General features: G+C 44.2%; 1 protein-coding gene across 2 annotated transcripts in view; it reads left to right on the top strand.

Annotated features, from left to right (window-relative positions):
• TPK1 (thiamin pyrophosphokinase 1) overlaps nucleotides 1–5325 on the top strand; it is a 352799-nt gene extending 347474 nt beyond the window's left edge. The window contains exons 10-12 of one of the 2 annotated variants that reach the window (XR_003516359.2): nucleotides 279–835; nucleotides 2759–2995; nucleotides 4583–5325. The gene's annotated coding sequence lies outside the window, so the exon portion shown is untranslated. Of the gene's footprint in view, nucleotides 1–278; nucleotides 836–2758; nucleotides 3100–4582 lie in introns of those variants that run through there. The other variant, XR_003516358.2, reaches the window with a different exon arrangement.
• Nucleotides 5326–19754: the final 14429 nt, after the last annotated feature.

Below are 19754 nucleotides of genomic sequence, written 5' to 3'. Positions count from 1 at the left end.
ACCAGTGTTACTAAGGGACGCTTAGCAAAGAGAATATAGTTTGAGGTGTAGTAAGCAGAGGGGGAGAGCACGGAGACATCCCACACTCCCCGTCCGCGTATCGTGCTGGAGCCACCAGAGGCGCGGGGAGGGTGCTCTCTTCCAGGGTAGGGCACCTCTCCCACTTCCCGCCAGGCTATGACTCCCATTCCATTCCTTAAAGCTACCTAAGTGCTATTTCTTCTATGTGCTTCCTTGCCACGTCATCTAAACACGTATCTGTTATGTTTTTACTACAGCAGGAGCGTGCAGACGGTGAGATCTCAGGTGCCCAGGCAGCCCCTCTTCCCACCCTCCTGTTCAGTTTGGATCCTGACCTCCAGCTCATAGCTGCAAGGGACGCTGGAAGCCGGGCCCTCCTGGCCAAGTGACTTGTGCTTCTTGTCCCCTTTGACTTCAGTCTGTTTCTTCTTTACATGGGTCGGACGTATGGCTTTTACAAATCAAATGGTGGCGACCCCAGAATAGCATCTGGTTACCTAAGTCACTGATGAGTGAAAGCACGCTCTGATGGCTCTTCTCTGCAGGCGGCTGGGAGATGACAATGGCCACAGCTCCTGGAACGCTGGTGGGAGTCACGCGACTGAGATGTAATAAACCGTCTGTGGTCCAAAGAATCCAGAGTGGGGCCGCTCTCCCAGATGAGGATGCCCAGGGCAATATATGTCTATTCCTGAATTTTTGCTAAGCAGACAGAGCAAGGTTCCCTTGGGACGGGAACCAGGACCATCCCAGTAGTCAGAGGGGACGCTGAGAGTGGGGGCTGGTGGCCGGGACCGCGTGCGCGTTCACAAAGGTAAGTGCTCAGACATTTGTGTTTGCTTCCACAACACCTGCGGAATGCATTTTAAACAGACCTTGCTTACTACCCCTGCTCAAATTCATGCCTTCCAGAGTTTTATTTGAACAGTCAAAGCAGCTCATGGATTGGACGTGATTGAGACTGATGATATAGGCCAAGTCAGTAAGCAGTAAGAAACTCTTCTATTCCCGAAGGTTCTATGATTATAAAAAGGGTGTGGTCTGAATGGTGACTTTCAAACTGTACCAACTGATCACAACCCACGAGAAACACAGTCCGTCACACGACCTAGGCCCACACAAACATGCACACAACAGTGTGCGCACACATAATATGCTTTAATAATTTTATTCTAAATTGAAAAACACCCAGAAATCTATTCTAGATAGAAAAAACACATCAAGGGGTAGAGTGAAATGCATAAAGGAACTTCTAAAAAATGTGTATGTAAATGCAAGAGTTATTCATTCTTTCCTAAGACAACAGGAGTCTAACTTACCACTTTATCTTCCCCATTTCGTAATGATAGTCTTCATTCTTATATGTGTGCTAAGAGGAATAACCTGCCAATGACAGCAGGCTGAATGTGATCCTATTTGGGAATAAGAACATCAATTTAACTTCATTAGGAATGGGGAGGAGAGCTAGATTATTTAAGTTGTGTCTAAAGCATTCTGTTCGGAAAAAAATAAATGATCCTTCTACCCGGAGGGAGATTAAAAAAGCCACAAGGTCGAGCCATTCCCAGGGGTCAATATATCGGGAATGGAAAATTCCTGGCACTTACAGTACAAGGCCCTTCCTTGCCCACAGCAGATTCTACTTATCAATCACAGTTTTCTCTTCTGATGAGCCCCTGTCTGAGCCTCAGCTCAGAACAGTTCTCCTGGCAGGCACGATCAATTATTCTCCCTTGGCTTGGCACCCCGGAGGCTCAGAGCTAATGTGTGATCTTCCCACTATACACAAAATGTCAAGGCTTACAACCCCAGAAAGAGGTCCTGGCAACATCATTTTCTTCACAGGTTAGGAAGGACTTGTTCACTGTGTACTTAATTCTACCCCTGAAAGCAAGGACTTTGTATGCAGCAAAATAAAAAGGAAGATTAATGCCATCCCTGCAAATGACTTGAAAAAACATCAACAGGACCCTGAGATCACTCAGTTAAGATATAAGACATTTCTAGTGAATATTTAAAAGCCAGTTATATTTTGAACAATAAACGTGGGAAATTAGGGATATAAAATTCTGCAGAACTGAACTAGAGTCCCATCTGAGAGGCATAAATAATGCTGTGCTTAGTTGCTTAACATGGTGAATCCTCTGCTAGACTATAAACCCCTTGGGAGCATGGACTTCATGTCGGGCCTCGTCTGGCAGCAGGTGTGCAGGAAATCAGTGTGCACACTGATTTTGACCTTGATTGAGCCTCACCACCTGTACCCGGGAACCAGGAACAGTGCATGGCTTCCCTAGTCCCTGAAAACTGCTGTTCTTTTCCTTCCCTGATCCCCCAAGATTTAAGTAGGTATGCTAAAGTTTCACTGAAATAGGTTCCTCAACCCTAAAGATAAAATCCCCAATTCTAGATTGGATAGACCAGGTTATATATACTCAATTACTCACATATCTGAAAAAAGAAATAAGGTTCAAAGCACCAAGGCCGGGCATAAAGACATCATCCAAAGCAAAGCCCAGCTAGTAACAAACTCAAAAGGCCAAGCAATTTTAAGTCACTTGAAATAGACAGGGAAGGAAAATGAAAGCCATGAGGCGAGGAACAACAGAGGTTTGGGAAATCAGTATGGACCAAAAGAATCAAGGTCAAAATAAATGTAAAGAGCATGTGTGGCCTAAATTGCCAGGAAAAAAAAAAAAAGGAAAGAATATGAGATTAACAAAGAAATTTTTCACAGAAATCTTGTGGCTGGAGCTATTTTCAACTTTGGGGGTTCGAGGAACGACCGTGGCTGTCCGAAGCTGAAGTGGACTACAGACAAGAATACAGGTTATTCTGAAATAGCTGGAGACCATGACATTCGATTCCAGTATTTTCTCTATTTGTGTTTACATCTACCTGTTCCACAAATGACCTCCCTTTAGCACGCACAAGAAATTAGCCTGAGGAGTCTAAAACCATTAAAAAATAAATGGTATGTTATCTCCAACTGAATTACCCATACTAAACCTCATTATTTGTGATTCTGATAAAGTGTTCTCTATTAGTAGATAGCACCGTTAACTAACTTTTTAAAAAGCATAAATACCACAAAAGGATTAATTTTTATTAAAAAAATGATCTTATCCAAAAAACCAGCCTTCTGATCTTACTTACGTAGTTAACTCAGCACGTATTTGTGGAACGCATGAACAGCTATGTTACAGTAAGACACTCTACTCACATAAAAACTCCTATACTTTGTCCCACCAGCCCCTGCTGGATAACCCCAATGATTTTACCATCGTCTGCTATAAAATTAGAAAAATAATCATCTCAAAAATAGCAAGGCTTTCAATACTATGGCTATGGGACCAAATATATGAAGGGTATAGAGTAAGGGATTTCTTAAAATAATAGAGGAGTTTTACCTTTTTTTATACCATAGGAAATATTAAGTGTCTGCCAATTCTCTCTCTACTGTGTCAACTTCATTAAGAAATATTTTTCACTCTACTTTTCATTCCCTGTTCATGAAAAAAAATTTCCTAGGCCCCAGTGGTCTACACATTCTGCTCTTTCATTTGCAGGCTTTAAAATTCAGGGAGCCTCCATGAGTAATGAGATGAGGAGAAATGGTGCAGAAAGTTGTTGGGAAGCTTTTCATTGGTGAATTTATTGTGCATATTTTGAAGTTGACCTTTTAATCCAAGTTTTTATTCAATTCCATTGCAAGGAATTGAGCAACACGGTCAGTTTGAATATTTGTATGCCAGTGGCACTGAACAACAATTTTACGGGGAAAAAGTCACAGATTAAATCATGAAGAAACCAATATATTCTTTTTAAGGCTAAATGGGGGTAGGATAGAGATTTTTTTTTTTTAGGAAGAAAGAAATTTTTCCAACAAAAAACTTGCTCTCAATTTTAAATGGACACACAACTCACTTTCATAATTTCTTCTCCAAATGAGATGTTGCTAGTAATTGTGTGTCCACGTGAATACAGAAATGGTATTAATCACCCTGATGCCACCGTTACTCACTCCTGTCTTCACGAAAAATAGCTTACCACAAGTTGCTCTAAGGTTAACCTTTCTCCTGGGTAGGTGTGTAATTTTTAAAAGCTGAAGCTCCATAGCATAAAAATCAAGGAAGTAATAATAGAGTCAAAGGGGACAAGATGAATGGATTGACTACAAATTCAGAGTAATAGAAGCCCCAAGTTACTATAGTTTCCATTTATTCCTACTCTGGCCTTCTCAAAGCATTCCACACAGCAGGACCTTTTGGAGGCTTTATGGGAGGCACAATTCATCTTAACATAAAAAAAAGAATCTTCTGACAATTTTGCCACCTGCCAACCACAGAATGCCAGGGCTAGCACCCCAGGGCTCAGTCCAAGCCTGAACAAACCCTCGTGGGGCCCTGGTCTCTAAATTAAGCTCCAAGATCCTATGTTAACTCCCCAGGAGATCCAGTGTAGACCTACATCAAGTCTGAGGGAGAGGATACATCTGTTTCCTAGATTGTGCTCCTTATGAAAACCATCAGAAGTGATCTTAACTTCATATTTTTTACAGATGTATTTTTAGGGCCTCATTGAAAATTTACTGCTACAGCATCTGCCGGGCAGCGTCCTAGGCTGCAGATTTCTGGCTGGCGAAGTGTCTGACCGCTCTAACGACACAGATGAAAGGACAGAGATGAAAATGAGTCAGCCTGGTTCCATGAGGTCCAAAGTCCCAGGCAGGAGATGAGATGAACCCTGTGCCGCTTCATTATAATAATGAGTTAACTTCCAATAAAGCAGAAAATCCAGTTGAGTGGGACCTTCAAGTTGACATACTGCTGTCCTTTAACACAGATCTGAGTGTCTCCTGCAAGGCCGACACTGGAGTCCAGGGATGCCCTCACTGGCTCCCATTACAGTGAGACGGGTGAGGGACAGAGAGAGATGGGAGAAAGGGGGACACACGAGAGGAAAGACATGTGGGAAGGTAGACAAGAAAGTGGGCACAAGGAGACCTGCACTTCGGGTGAAACAGTGGGGAAAGAAGAGAGATGGAAGTCGGCTTCCTTTTCTCGCCCACTTGGAATGCTAACAAGCATCAGCTTCCAGCGCGGACACCTCCCATTCACACGTGGTACAAAATGGCCGTTTATGGACCCGGTAAGAGTGGCCTGGGAGCAGTCTGTCACAAGGGCTGATGTTAAGAGCAAAAAGGACACCGTGCATATGAACATGTTGGTCACAATTATGTAAATATCAGACAATACTGGAAGAGAATAAACATTTTACCATGGTTAGCTTTGACTAATTGTAGGTAACTTTTTCTTCCATCTACTTCTGCCCTTTTTCTACATTTTTAAAGAAAATAAGCATCATGTTCAATCACATTTTATTTTTTGAAATAGAATTGGAGTATTCAATTTAAACTATTTATAGGTAAGAAAAAATAAACTGTCACATTTTAATAAAAGCCACTTTCTAACACTACAAAGACATTCGCCCAAGCAGACAGGCCCAGAGGGACCCACAGAGGCAGACGAAGTCAGATTCTCTAAGGCACTTGTAAGTAGGAGCACACAGAAGGGCAGAACCTGACTTACATGCACAGGATGGCTGCCATCGCAGAGACCCCGACTGTCTGATTCATTCTGTAGTTTCTCACACACCGAGGGAGAGCTTTTAGTCTATTCTTCTAAAACACACACTTTTTTCCTCTTCCATAAACAAAATTTCAGCTTTTCATTAAATCGGGTATTCATTCAACAAACATTACAGAGCATCTCCTCCTTGAATTCCATCTCAATCCTTACAACCACAACACCCTCAACCCTACCTTGTGCTCACTTGCAAAGCCCAAACCCTGCTGAAATCCAAATTTCTATCTCCCCTGCACCTGGAAATAGCTAGAGAGAAACACACAACCATGATGACTAGCCTCGTATTAAGTTAAATAGGTACAAACATACATATATGCTGTTCTTTAGTGGGTCCTTCCTGGTGTCCAGCAATTAGACGACATGTCCTCAATCCAGTCACCCTGACATCATCAAGTTTTCCTCTGCCCTGGACCATCCTCACTGGCATCAGCAAACAATACCATCTTAAATTCTATTGACCCCCCTTCCTCTATCTACTACCACTTCATTTTTTTTTATATTTTTATATTTTTTTTATTTTTATATTTTCCTTTGTAGTAAACTCCTTTGAAGCTGTCTAAATAAATAAAGGCACTTTTTCCAATTCCCCTCCTCCCATTTCTCTCTTAAACCCACATTGGGGTGATTTCTTGCCCCCCGCCGACACCCCCAAACCACAGTCTTTATGGGCACCACTGGCATCCATATGGGTAAAGCCAATGATGAAGGCTCAATCCTCGTCTGACTTGACCTGGCGGGAATATTTAACACAATGATCATGTTCTTCCTTTCCCTTCCAGAAATCACACTCTCCAGGTTTTACTCCTAATTCACTGGTTGCTGGTTTTCTGTACCTTCTAGAAGTTTTTCCCCAGCCTTTTAACACACTGCTCCTAAGTCAGTCCTCCCTCTTTCCTTCTTCTTGAGAGAGAGAGTGTCAGTGGGTGGTGGAAGGGGGGAAGTAGAGGGGCAGAGGGAGAGAGAGAATCCCAAGCAGGGTCCTTGCCCAGTGCGGAGCCCAGTGTGAGCTGTCTCTTGACCCTGAGATCATGACCTGAGCTGAAACCGAGTCGGATTCTTAACCCACTGCACCACCCAGGCGCACCTCCCTCTTTTCTTTTCTATTGTCTGCTCAGCCTCTTCGTGATTTCACCTGGCACATGGCTTCAGACAACGTCTGCGAGGAGAGTCACCGATCCCACTGTCTACTTGACGTCTTACTCTGGTATCCAAGACTCTCCACCCCCAGCACTCCCACCACTAACCCTGTGGCGGTGTCCCCCAAGCCTGCTCCAACGACGACCTTCCCCACCTCAGCTGATGACAAGCCCATCCTTCCAGGCACCCAAGCCCAAATCCCTGAGTTATACCTGTCTCCTCTTTCTCTCACAATTGGTAGCCCTACTTTCAAAATGTATTTGGAATCTGACCGCTTCTCACCATCTCTGCCATTACTGTCTTGGCCCAAGCCGTTGCTCTCTCTCATCTAAATCACTGCAAATGCCCCCCAGGGGCCCCTCCTCTCCTGTGTCCTCCCCTGACTATTCTCAGCACCGTAGTTGCATCCAATCATTCCATTTCTCTACACAAAGCTCTGCAGTGGCTTAGAGGAAAAGCCAAAGTCCTTACAATGGACCCAAATGCCCCAGATGATCTGCCCCCCCAGCAACCATAACCGCTTTCTCATCCTGTACTCTCTGCCTGCTCACTCTGTTCAAGCTTCATGCGCCTCCTCGCTATTCCTCAAACACACCCAGGCCCACCTGCTGGAGGGCTTTGCTCTAGCTCTTCTCTCTGCCTGGGATGCTCCTCTGCAGATGCCCACTTGGCCAGCACCCTAGCCACTTTCAAATCCTTTCTCACATCTCACCTTCCCAACCAGACCCACTTGGAACATGCCATTTAATAAAAAAATATGCCCAGTACCCCATTCCACCCCACCCCATCCCTGGCACTTTGAATCCCTGCTACTTGGCTTTAATTATCTTACCTTCTAGCATACCCATAATCTATTTACTATGTTATATCTCTCTTCTTCCTGCTAGAATGTTTTATTCACTGATGCATCCCAAAGCCCTAGAACAACACCTGGCACATACTGGATTCCTGCATTCAACAGTGCTTACTGAGAATTTCCCATGGGCCAGCACTGGGAGATGAACATGGAATGAGACCAACATGCTGTGTGTCCCCTTAGAGCTTACAGTCTAATTCTTATTAAGACTTCCTGGCGATAACTAATTTTTAGGATACTCTAAGGGAAGTGGTAAAGCATCAGGAAGAATTGCACCAGCCACCCTCCCAGCACATTAAATGCTCTAACTGAATCTCCAGATGCTGATGACGAAAACAAACGTGACAACCGTGTGCTCTGGGTGGCAGGCTTCCGGGCCAGCTCCTACTTAGGAAACTGTTAACAGGGGCCCCGAGGTTCCTCAGTCCAGTATGTAAGAATAGATTCACCCTAATAATGCTGGGTATACTGATGAACAAAATGAACCACATAAGACACTATGTCATCGTTCTAGTCTTTCAATAACTACTCCCCTAAATAACAAGACGTGCTCATGAAAAGATCCCCATTTAAAAAATTCTCTGCCAGGGTAATCAAGTCTTAAGCTTTATTCAATAATTAGCTGGACTGAAACCCTTCTATACCCATTTTTCTGTAGTTCTGGCAGCAAATTGATAACCTCAGGCAATTTTTAATTAGCACTTTTTAAAAATGGTTTGCTAAATTAGTCAACTATGAAATAACCTCACCCAAATGATTAGGTTCAAATTGCATTTCAAATCCATCACCTGTTTTTATTGTAGGAAGTACCATCACTCCAGGATTGTTAATTACCGTGTTTATCAGTCTGTTTTAATACATGCAGAGCTCAGCGGGAAGCAAATGCCGGCTGGCACTTCTCAGCGCTGCTCTTTCCGGTGGCCTGCCAGCCATTTCTATTACCCGAAATAGCTCTGGCTCCAGCCTTAACCCAGTGGAGACATGCTTTCAAGATAAGCCTCCTTACGTCCACGTACATCACCTGGTTACCTGGCCTGAGGAATGGACTCGGTGGCGGCTGTGCTTAACCAGCCTGACCGCACCGCCAATCAGAGGCGGCCACGCCGTCCCCGTGCCACCCCCGCACCATCCCCACGCCCCCCACACCATCCCAATGCCCAAACAGGATTCCAGAAGCATCCTTATTTTGCAAGTGTGTTCTCTTAATTCTCAAAGTAAGGCTCGGAATCAGGAAACTTTAACTCTAACTCATAGATAAGCAAATGGAGCAGCAAGAGACTTAAATCACTCAGGCAAAGTTCGTGACAGAGCCACCCACACTGGGCTCTTGGGGCTCCTGACCGCACGCCGGCTACCCCATCAGCTCCAGCCGCTGGTTCCCCCGCCCCACATCTCCCCGCTCCGCTCTGTTTCTCAGGTTCCATGCCCCTCCCATCGTGTCTCCACACTGAAGCCAGAGGGACCTGCAGCAGATGCAAGGCTACTTGTGTGACTCCTGTGTCACCCAAGCCGCACTCAGGCTAAGGTTCCGGATGGTCCAGCAGGCCCTGTCTCACCTGCCCTCGGCCTCCCTCTCCCACCGGCTCACCACACTCCAGCCACGCTCCCATCTTGCTGCTCTCCGAGCTCTGTGCTCTCCCAAGGCCTCCTCACAAGCTCTGTCCTCGGCCTACAAGCCTGGCCCCTTGCACCTTCACCCGATTTGTCACAAGGGTTTCCAGGCAGCCACCAGGGATGCCAAATCCCCGGCCCTCCACTGATGGCTGCCTCACCTCTGGGGGGGAAGGGCAGTGTTGGTGCCCACGCCTGACCTGACAGACCCCGGACGCCGGCCTTGCCCCTGAGGCAGAACGAGGGGGACAGCAGTGTCAGGTGAGGGGACAGTGGCGGTCTCACAGACCCAGCAACCTGGGGAAGGGGGCCAAGGAAACCTGGGGAGCGGTCTCAGTGTGATCTGATATATTATTATACTAATCATTCTGCAAAATGCAAGTGCCTTCCTTATCTCCTGAATGGCTCCAGAACTCAAAGGCAAATAGATTCTTTTTCTGGGGTGTGTGTGGTCTTTTTAAGACATCAGAAAGGAAGACAGGAACTTAAGGGAAGCCTCTCGGGCCGCCCAGCACTGCTACAATTTATCTTGCCGCTTTCCCGTTCTACCCTTTACATGCTCCTCACGTACGGAGCTGTCATCTCCTAAAGGGAAATGAGAGCTCTTTCCTGCTCCAAGTTGCTCCATGAGATCTGTTCAAGGAGGGGGTGGCTTCTAGGAGATTTCACATCTGGACGGAATCGACAGGATTCTCCTCTAGCTCCAGCCGGCAGTCAGAACCCCAGCAATTCTGGCCTCAAAGTTGTTCTCTGGAGCTAGGTATAAATTGGCACAATCTCACAGCTGGAAAGAACCCTAGAAGATCCTGGCTCTGGTGCTAGAGACTGATTTGTTAATTAGTAAACCCAGTGGCTGGCAGACAGGACCTTACAGACATGCCCTCAAGTCCACAGACACACCATAAACACCTTTATGTTCATGAAAGTCTTTAATTCCCCAAAGGCCACCAAACTATTTCAGAACATTTTTCCAGGCATCCCAACAGACAGTTAACTAAGGACATATGCATCTTACTTATTTGCTCAATATTGAAATGCACATATTGGAGAATTTCCTCCACCAGGTGGCAGCCAAGCCTTGATAAAATATAGAATATATAATATACATATATGCATATATACATATATATGGATATACACATATATGGATATACTATATATACACATATGTGCATATTTATATATGTGGATATACTATATTTGTATACAAATATAGAGAGAGAGTCCCATTTTTAACTTGACCACGTAGACAGAGTAAAAATTTACATCCATATTCTCAGCTCTGTTCAAGATGCCCACTGTACCCTGTGAAGATTGTCCTAACAACGAAGGACTGAGATGATGGGGAATTGGCACAAATGTCATCATCAAGATACCAGGGGTTAAACAGCTGCTCTGACGTAGCTATTGGCAGTTACGCCTGAATTGGTTTCATGTCCCTGATAATCTTCATTTAGCCACTGAAGTAGGAAAATCAGAGAGTGGAGCGCTGAGGTAGTCTTAAATCAAGGCTTTCTGTTAAATTCCAGTTCAATAAACTATACATTGTGTGTCATCTTTCGTCAACCGGTATGCCAGATACTCTTCTACAAAGGCATGTGTCTTGACTGTAAGAAGTCCATGTCTCTTGGGGAATGAATAGACTCACAATAAGAGGAATAAAGAAACTGTCCTTTTCCTCAAAAAGAAATCCAGACTACAGAACTCTCTTTTATGCTTCCCCAAGGTCCTTGAGCAAACTATGGAAATACTAACAGTAAGGGGTCAATACATTTAATCCTTCCAAAAAGCCATGACATATGATCAGTAGAAAATCATCCATGGGTTCAAAGAAAGGAAGATAATAGCCTGTGGCCATATAATATTACTTCTGATGCTGCCAATTGTTCTTAGTTGGAAAGAAAATATGCAAATTTGACCAGTGTTTTTTTTTCCTTCCCCCTTTACTTCTTTTAACCAAAACTGGCCTGCCCGGCTCCCACTTCCCTGAGTCTTCTCCCTTGACAGTGTGACATGTATGTGACTGAGTGTGATTTTGGGGGGAATGGAACACGGGGCTCAGTATTCCCACCCTTTATGGAGAGTGGAAATAGATGTCTCCCAGAGACAGGTGACCCAAACACATGGGAAATGGGACCACATAGGAACTGAGTGGGGTGAAGCATTTGCTCCACCCACATAGTCTCTCTAATGTGAGGAAACATTTAAAATAGGAAATGGTGAATAACCGAGAAGCACGCCACTGCAACTTTTTCCATACTCATGCTGTCATCCACTGCATTCTTTCCCGGTATATCTAAATAGGATCTCCCACATAATACTTGAAGCAGCCCCTTCTAATCAGGCAGAGTTAACACAAAAGTTGAAAACTAGTTCCCAAATCCCAACTAGAGAAATTGCCTAGAAACAAGACTCTTGGCTCTAGAACTGTCCAATATAGTAGCCACATATGTCTATCAAGCACCTGAAATGTGACTAGTATGGCTGAGGAACTAAATTTTTCATTTTGAGTTTAATAATTAAAATTTAATTGACATAGCCACATATGGTTAGTGGCTACTGGATTGGACAGTATAGTTCTTGAACATTTCCAACCACAAAGTTCCATTGGATAGCACCAATCGTCTATAACAATATCAAAAAGCTTTAAGTATTCACAGAACTCACACCAGAACTTTTTTTTTCATCTTAACATGGCCTTACAGGAATCTTGCAACTTCTTTACAGGTTGTTTTCTGATTTGTAAGAGGAGACGATAATATTTGAATCCAATTAAATCTGATTGAGGTCTTTTACCTGCCCTCATGCTGAGAAAGTCTGACTCAGTTCTTTTTGGGGCACAAGAATCTTTAGTACAGGGGCGTCTGGGTGGCTCAGATGGTTAAGCGCCTACCTTTGGCTCAGGTCATGATTCCAGGGTCCTGGGACCGAGCCCCATATCAGGCTCCTGGCTCAGCAGGGAGCCTGCTTCTCCCTCTCCCTCTGCCTCTGCCCCTGCTCATGCTCTCTCTCTCTCTCTGTGTCTCAAATGAATAAATAAAATCTTAAAAAAAAAAATCTTTAGTACAGTTTGCTGCTGAGATGTTTACTGTGCTCGCCCATGTCATCCACCCACAGATGGGTGGGGCCGCTCCAGGACTCCATGCCTGGGCCCAGAGATCCTTCATGCCAAACAAGGAGGCCACGGCGCTCAGAGTTTATCTCCCACCCCCACCCTCAGCATCCATATACCACCACCCAACAGAGCTTTGTTAACCAACTGGAAGTAATGTGTCAACGAGGCATGGCTCCTCACCATTCACAGATTACATACACACGTGCGCATACACACGCTAAAGGGTAGAGGAACTCACTCCCTTCCTCATTACAGGTCAGCTACCTCCCAGTTTTGGCCAGTTTGGCCTGTTCAGAGCCCTTAACCTCTCTCCTCCTATTACCATATTTCAGTAATTTGAAGGAAAATATTCCTTCTAACTCTGCTCTGGAGGCAAGAAAGACCCTGAGCCCTGGTCTTGCATCCAAATCTCTGCTTCCTGTGTAGAGGCGGTGTTGGTGTGGGGATGGGAAAGTTGGAGTTGTCCACAAAGGAAAAATAGCTTCCATTCTTTCAGATTTGTTTACAGCGGTGATACTAAAATACAGAATAATAATCTTAATAAATGATTCTTCCAGATTTATCAGGTACTGTTGGTTTCTAAATAGCAATGGCCCTTAACACAACATGTAATCTACGGCACTGTCAATATAACTGACAGTACATCTTGACAACATAACTGCCCCAATCAATGAAAAACAAATAGCTTTAAGATTAAACTGCAGGGGCACCTGGGTGGCTCAGTCGCTGGGCGTCTGCCTTCAGCTCAGGTCATGGTCCCAGGGTCCTGGGATGGAGCCCCGCCTCGGTGGGGGTGGGGAGGATGGACTGTGTTAGGAGAGAAGCAGCAAGACCTCAGAAGGGAGGACAGTGCACTAACTACTGACAGTTGGCCAAAGACTCCTTTCTGCCCTAGGGAGAGCTCTCAGGTCTACAGAGAATGTGTAGACAAGGACAGTAGATGTCTTGGTGATGACACATGCGAACAGGTGACAGAGCACCAGGTAGTCCCGACGGTATAAAGCCCAGAACCTTAAGAAGCCCTTAGTATGACTCACTGAATTTCTTGGCAGCCTAGAGAGGCAGATGCTTAGCAAACAAAATTAGAATGACTTAGAGAGTTTGAAGGTGATATTTCTCACGTATGTGGGGGTGTGAACTTAGATTCACATGCACCACAGTTATTAAATAAATAGGTAGCACTTGGTATAGATTCTATATGCATTCAGCCTTTGCACTGAGCTGTTGGTGACACTGTTTATCTCTTTGATCTAATCAGGAAGTGCACTTCTGGAACAGAGAGAAGCAAGGGATCGGAGATAGTGTGTTTCTGACGGGCTGCATTAGATAATGCTACTCCTTGTTCAAGGTCAGGAACAGAGCTCATGCATGCTTCTCTTTCGGCGTTTAGCATTCTTGTAAGTCTAAGGTCAAATTTATGATGTAGAATTGTCCCAGAACAAATGGTACTTTTTTGCCTCTTTGCCTCTAATGATTCACTACTACAACCATCTTCTAACTCAGAGGCCAAAGAATCAAGGAAATTGAGATCTCCCTCTTCAACTTTTAAATTAAAATCTATAAAGAAAACTTCAAGGTGAGAAAAGACAAAGTCATATCAATATATAAAGCACAAGAGAAAAGAAAATTGTATAATACTCTTAATAAAAAAAAAAAACTGTCAGCATGGAAGGAGGCAGCCTTCTCATTCTAACCCCTTGTTTACTGGAGACTGTTCATTCCAGGGGAGTAAATAATGGCAGAATCTTTTGAATAGTTTTATACAGATAGCTCCATGGTACAAAACAAACTTATAAACACACAAGTTTGAAAAGAAAGACGTCTAAAGGAGACCATAAGGGCTTGATCATAATCTGTCCAAAGGAAGGAGTAAATATTCATGCTCAGCGCAGTTTGCAGGAGGTCATTCCGATGACTACTGTGACTTGTGGCATGACGTGTGCAGGCCTGTTGGGCTGTGGACACAGAAGCCCCAGCAGAGTTATTGTAGGTGCTTATCAGGACCAGGACCGTTTTGCATCAGATACCTGTGGTTTACAAGCAGCATCCACGCCAATCGGCCAGGACCTGTGCCTTTCCAGGCATCTGATGCTCTATCACCCAGAGCAGAACCCAATTTCTGGAAGTACGGCCAGAAAGCAGAAGGCAGTTTCCCTCTCTCCCCCTGAAGCTCTCACCAAGCAGCAGCAGAGATGCCTATGAGAAGCTCTACGATAGCGGTGGTGGGACAGATAGATAATAAAGCCAATAATAGGGAAAGATGGCTCGAAGACATTCTTTGCAATAGTGAAGGCATACTGTTTTGAGGAAAAGAAAGGGAAAATTTGACAGATAGGACAGAGAAAAAGTTGGTAAGAGTTTGTAAGAGATGAGAACGCAGCTTCTCAAAGAGAACAGCCATCACTAGTATCAAAATTACATATGCCATCTGCTAAAACTTGAAGATTCCTGGGCCCTGCTCCAGGCAAAACATCGGAATTGGGGAGGTGGAGTGAATCCAGGGAATCTGCATTTCAACGCATTTCCCAAGTGATCCTTGAAGCAAGAGCTAGTATGAGAAGGGGAAGGAAGATGAATGTGCCCAGCCTATGTCAGCTTGGAGCGCCATGGAGCATCCAAGAGGAAGGCTCTGGATGCGTCTGGAAAGAGAGGACACCAAAGGGGAGACAGGTCAGAATCAGAGTTATGGACCTGGGATGAATTGGAGTCTCCTGATAAAATATAGGCAGGTAATGATATTTGAAAAGGGACTTTATATATGTATATATATTTGGCCACAAATTACCTTCCTATTTCAGAAGAACCCTTACTCGTTCGTGGATTTTGGTGGAAGCAGAGCCTCATTTCTCAACATGGGAGGCTAGAAGCCAGTAACTGCCTGCCCCAACCCTCTAGTGGCAGGACTGTAAGGATGCATCAAGACCAGGTCCATTCGATGCTTCTGCTCAGGACTCTGAGTCTCAAAGGAGGAACTTAAAGATTCAGAAAGAGTTAAAAAATTATTCACAGCAATGGCCTCCCTAGTGTCAAGGCACCCATGGAGATGCCAAACACAGATTCTTCTTCGAGTGGTGGGAACTTAATTCCTGATAAGCCATTTTCCAAGTATGACTTTTCACCTTCCCTCCTGCCACCCCACCACCTAGGAGCTACTCAAATATTTTTCAATAAATTCATTTTTTGCCTACATTTTTAAGATTTAGAGAACACTAGAGGACACAAATAAACACATGATAGACTTCTCCAGCTACTGGAGAGAAAGAAATACAGACAGGAGACAGAGAAAGCATGCTCAGAAAGCAAAGGGTCAAAGAACTGCTTGAGATAAGGAGTCAGGAGAACATAATACCAGAGAAATGAAGCAAGAGTTCACTGGAGAGAGAGAAAGAAAGTAATGTGTGAGGGTTGGCCATTTCCTTTTCTTTCAGACTGCTTTGATCGTATTTCTATCTTCAGAATCATTACATTATAATTATGTCCCCCTAGCCGACTTCGGGGACACCAGAGTTAGAACCATCACTTATTGCATCCACAGGGCGTTTCTGAGCACTGTCCACAGCAGGAACTTGGGAAATATGTGAGGGAGGTGGAAAGGAAGAAAGCAAAGACTGCACCTTGGAGAAGGTAAAACACATGGAATCCTAGTTCCTGTGGGCCTCCCAAGACACAAACCGAGCCAGCCCCCAAGGGGTCCTTCCTCATCCCGGGGACGTTGCCAAAGCAGCCCCTGGGCTCCCACCACCACCTCCTCCCGGCAGGGCAATCTCCCTGCTTGCTCCTTTCAAAGGCACTCTCTCCTTGCCTTTCTTCTCCCCACCAGACCCTTTACTATCCTTTACACTTTTAAGAAAGGCAGGAAAGGTCTCTGATTTCAAGCAGCTTTCTTTGGCTCTCTGCCCTGCAAAAACTCCTGATTCCACGGAATGTGAAGGGCTTAATCATGTGTCTGATATATGAAAGAGGAAAAAATACAACGAACAAAATACAAATTAATAGCTCAAAGGGTGATCTCCCAACATCTCTTTCCTACCTATTTCCAGGAGAATCTGAGTGCCACTAAGAATCCAGGGTCGTCCTTGTCTGTCAGTCTGAAACCTGGGCACCAGTCTTTGCACAGAGAATGTGCTTAAGACACATAACAATTACCTGCACTCAAGTGGCAGAGAAGAAACTGATGGAGACAAAGGGGTTAACAATCCAAATAGGTGGGCAGAAGTTCCTAGAGAAACAGGGAGAATTAGATGAATTCTGCAGCAGGAGAGATTCTATTTAGAAATGTGAGACCCCTCTCAGACAGCAGGGAAAGGCCAGAAGGTGGAAGAAAAGCCCCTCTTTCTGGTGAGAAGACTGAATGCACAAAACTTCACGGTCACAAGATGCGTTTGTTACTGTTCACCTGTTCCTGTTCCACCATGTGTGCTGGTTACCGGGGCAGCAGATAACTTGTCTCCTTACTTCTGAGACCTCCAACCTAGAGGAGTCAGGTCATAACCCGACAGAATGATGACCGTACAGCACTCGGCGACCCTAGAACTTTTGCCAGATGCAAAGATCACACAGAACTTTTAGACGGTCAGAAATTGGGAAGAAGGAAGCAGATAGATATTTGGTGACCAGAAGAGCAGGCTACATGAGACATGACAGTGCTCCCCTAAATAGTCCATTTTCTCCCCCCACTTCCCACTGTCCTTGCAATTAATCAGGGCCAGATACTCGTTCAGGGTAACAACAGAGGGGCACTAAGGATGGGGTGGATTCCAAGCTGAGAGAGCTGAAGAGCCCTCACTTCTGCTGGCCGGTCTGAGGAACAGCATGTGCTTTCCAGATGATGGGACAATGAGATGGTGGCTTGCGTCTCTGAACATATGGAGCAGAATGCCCCACTGACCAGTGCCGGACATGGAGAAGACAACAAAGCCTTCTTGTTTCTAAGCCCTGGGATTTCAGGATCTCTTTTTTTATTGTTGTTCTGCAGCATAACCAATCCTATAACCTGTCCTATACACTCTGCCATTTCTTCCCCACCCCCCTGCCCCAATAAGGTTCACACTGTACACATCTTCCATGGATGGCCCTTTCCATATAAATGCAAATCGTTAGTCTCCAACCTGCCTAAAGAAGTTGTGAAACAACAGTGCAGTCATTCTAAGTCACTACCTTCCGTGCGCTTCTGTCGCTCCTCTAGAAAAATTATTCCAGTGGCATGAGGGATAAATTTAAACTAAATTTGGCAAGAGAATGTTGGAGAAAATTCACAGTGCCCTCAGGTTTTAGGGACAGTGATCCAGAAGACTCAACTTTTCAAAGGCATAGAATTTCTTTTGATAAAACAAGATACCCAGTTCCCCACCTTGTTCAATAGGAATTTGGGTATTTTGCAGTTTTTAATCTCACTAATCCCTTGGTCTCCTAGAATCCCCACACCTTGACCATTTTCTCCTGTGACCAGAAAGAACGCTAGGCCATTCAGCCTTGCTCAATGAGTATCAAATGCTCCAAAGTGTTCTGGGCCCTGTCACACAAGATCTTTACAGTTTGAGTAAAAGTAGGAATTATGCTATATGCCATATAGGGCCCTATATTTGAGATGGGGGATTAAGAAGAGACATACTCACTGGTTCTGAGCATCTAAGATGCTGGTTCTCTGATGTCCCCAAATCTAAAATTCCTTTAGAGTTGCATTTGACTATTTGTTTTTCCCCAAAGCAGCTCATTTTCCCAACACTAAGCATTTAAAATCTTATAATGCAGAAGAATGCTGTACTAAAGTATAATCTATTTGTGAATGAAGAATATGAATAAAAGTTATCTTTGGACCTGCAAATATTATTTTAAGCATTGAGAGGAAAAGGGAGAAATGAAAGGGGAAATGTATGGAAAAGGGGAACAAGCATGGGAGGGGTATGCTCAGGAGGCTAGGAGCCCAGGAGGGTACGGAGGGACAGCTGAGGTATTCATATACATGGGAATGCATGGGTGGGAGTTCACAGCAGAGGAAAGCTAGCTATCTACTGTTCATCCCATGAGGAACAGGAAAGCCCCATGGGAGGTGGTTTATATACACCATTTCACTGGATCCTCACAGTAACTGATAGGAGACTGATACTGTTAACTATGTTTTACACAAAAAAACCCTGAGACTTAGATGAATTCATAAAGCTAATAGGTGGCTACGCTGCAAAGCAAAACCAAGCCTACCCTACTCTAAAGCCAAATTCTTTCCTTCGGCATTTGATAAGTTTTACCTATTGAGAGTCCCAAATTTGTAACATCATTCATTTCCCCCTGCCAATAGAGAGCCCATGCTGCACCTTTCTCCAAGCTAAATCAGGCATGTCCCCCCAAAATTCTCTGTGGGATAAATTACATTATCCCACTTACACTCACACATGCTTAAGAGAAATAAAATTTGAATGCTGAGTTTCACTAAAACTGTTTTCAACCAGGTGAAGTTGTGAAACAACTTTTAGTGAACCACCATTCTAAGCTAATAAAAGACACAACTGTGAATAATCTGATATGTCAGTCCTTTATGGGGAACAAACTATAGACTCTTTTCTGACCAATGAACGTGCATCACATATAGACATATAGACTCATTCCATTCAGAGAAGAAGTTTTCAATCCTTACTTATCATTACCATCTTGACACCTCCATTCCAGTGGATAAAGCACCTTAACCCCCACTTTCACACCCCCCACTCCTGTTAACTGTTCAGTCAATTTTTTCAGTGTTATATCTTCCCTTGCCTGGCAGGCAAGATAATAAACTCATGTTTTGTTTTCTTTTTCTTTATAGTCTCATAGGCTTTGTTTTATTTGGCGGCACATCTGATTACCCTTCTCCATCCTGATTATGGAGGTAGGCATTCAAAATGTTTGCCCTTTCCTAAATTGTCAGCTTTCAAGAATAGTCAGGAATCTTGAATCTCCCATATACATTATCTTGATTGCACATGTCCAAGGCAATTCAGGGGATATCTTAGTCATAAGTCTCTGAGATACTGGCCTTCCATCAGGCCAGAAGTATCCTAATTCTAATGATCTCTCAAGTTAAAGCTGATGTTTTGAAAATGATTATATTGTATTAACTCCAGGGAACTCCTAAGGAAAACCTGTTCCTGCACGCACTTCTCACAGAACTCTACTATCTGTGAAAGAGAGAGAAAAAACAATATTGGCTATGAATTATTTTAATGGTAGAATAATACCCTAGAAGGGAACCAGCACCTGCTCCGCATCCTCACTGATAAACATAATTTGGAACACCTGCTAGCTAGTGACAGCTATTCTAGTCCAAGTTTTATTTAGTTTGTCTTATTTATCAGTCCCAAGTTTCTCAAATAAGCAAGCCAATAACTATCCT

This window comes from Zalophus californianus, chromosome 12, assembly GCF_009762305.2.
Source record: "Zalophus californianus isolate mZalCal1 chromosome 12, mZalCal1.pri.v2, whole genome shotgun sequence".
In the NCBI taxonomy this organism is placed as follows: Eukaryota; Metazoa; Chordata; class Mammalia; order Carnivora; family Otariidae; genus Zalophus; species Zalophus californianus.
The sequence above is the reverse complement of the archived record's forward strand: the minus strand, read 5'-3'. Positions and strand labels throughout refer to the sequence as shown.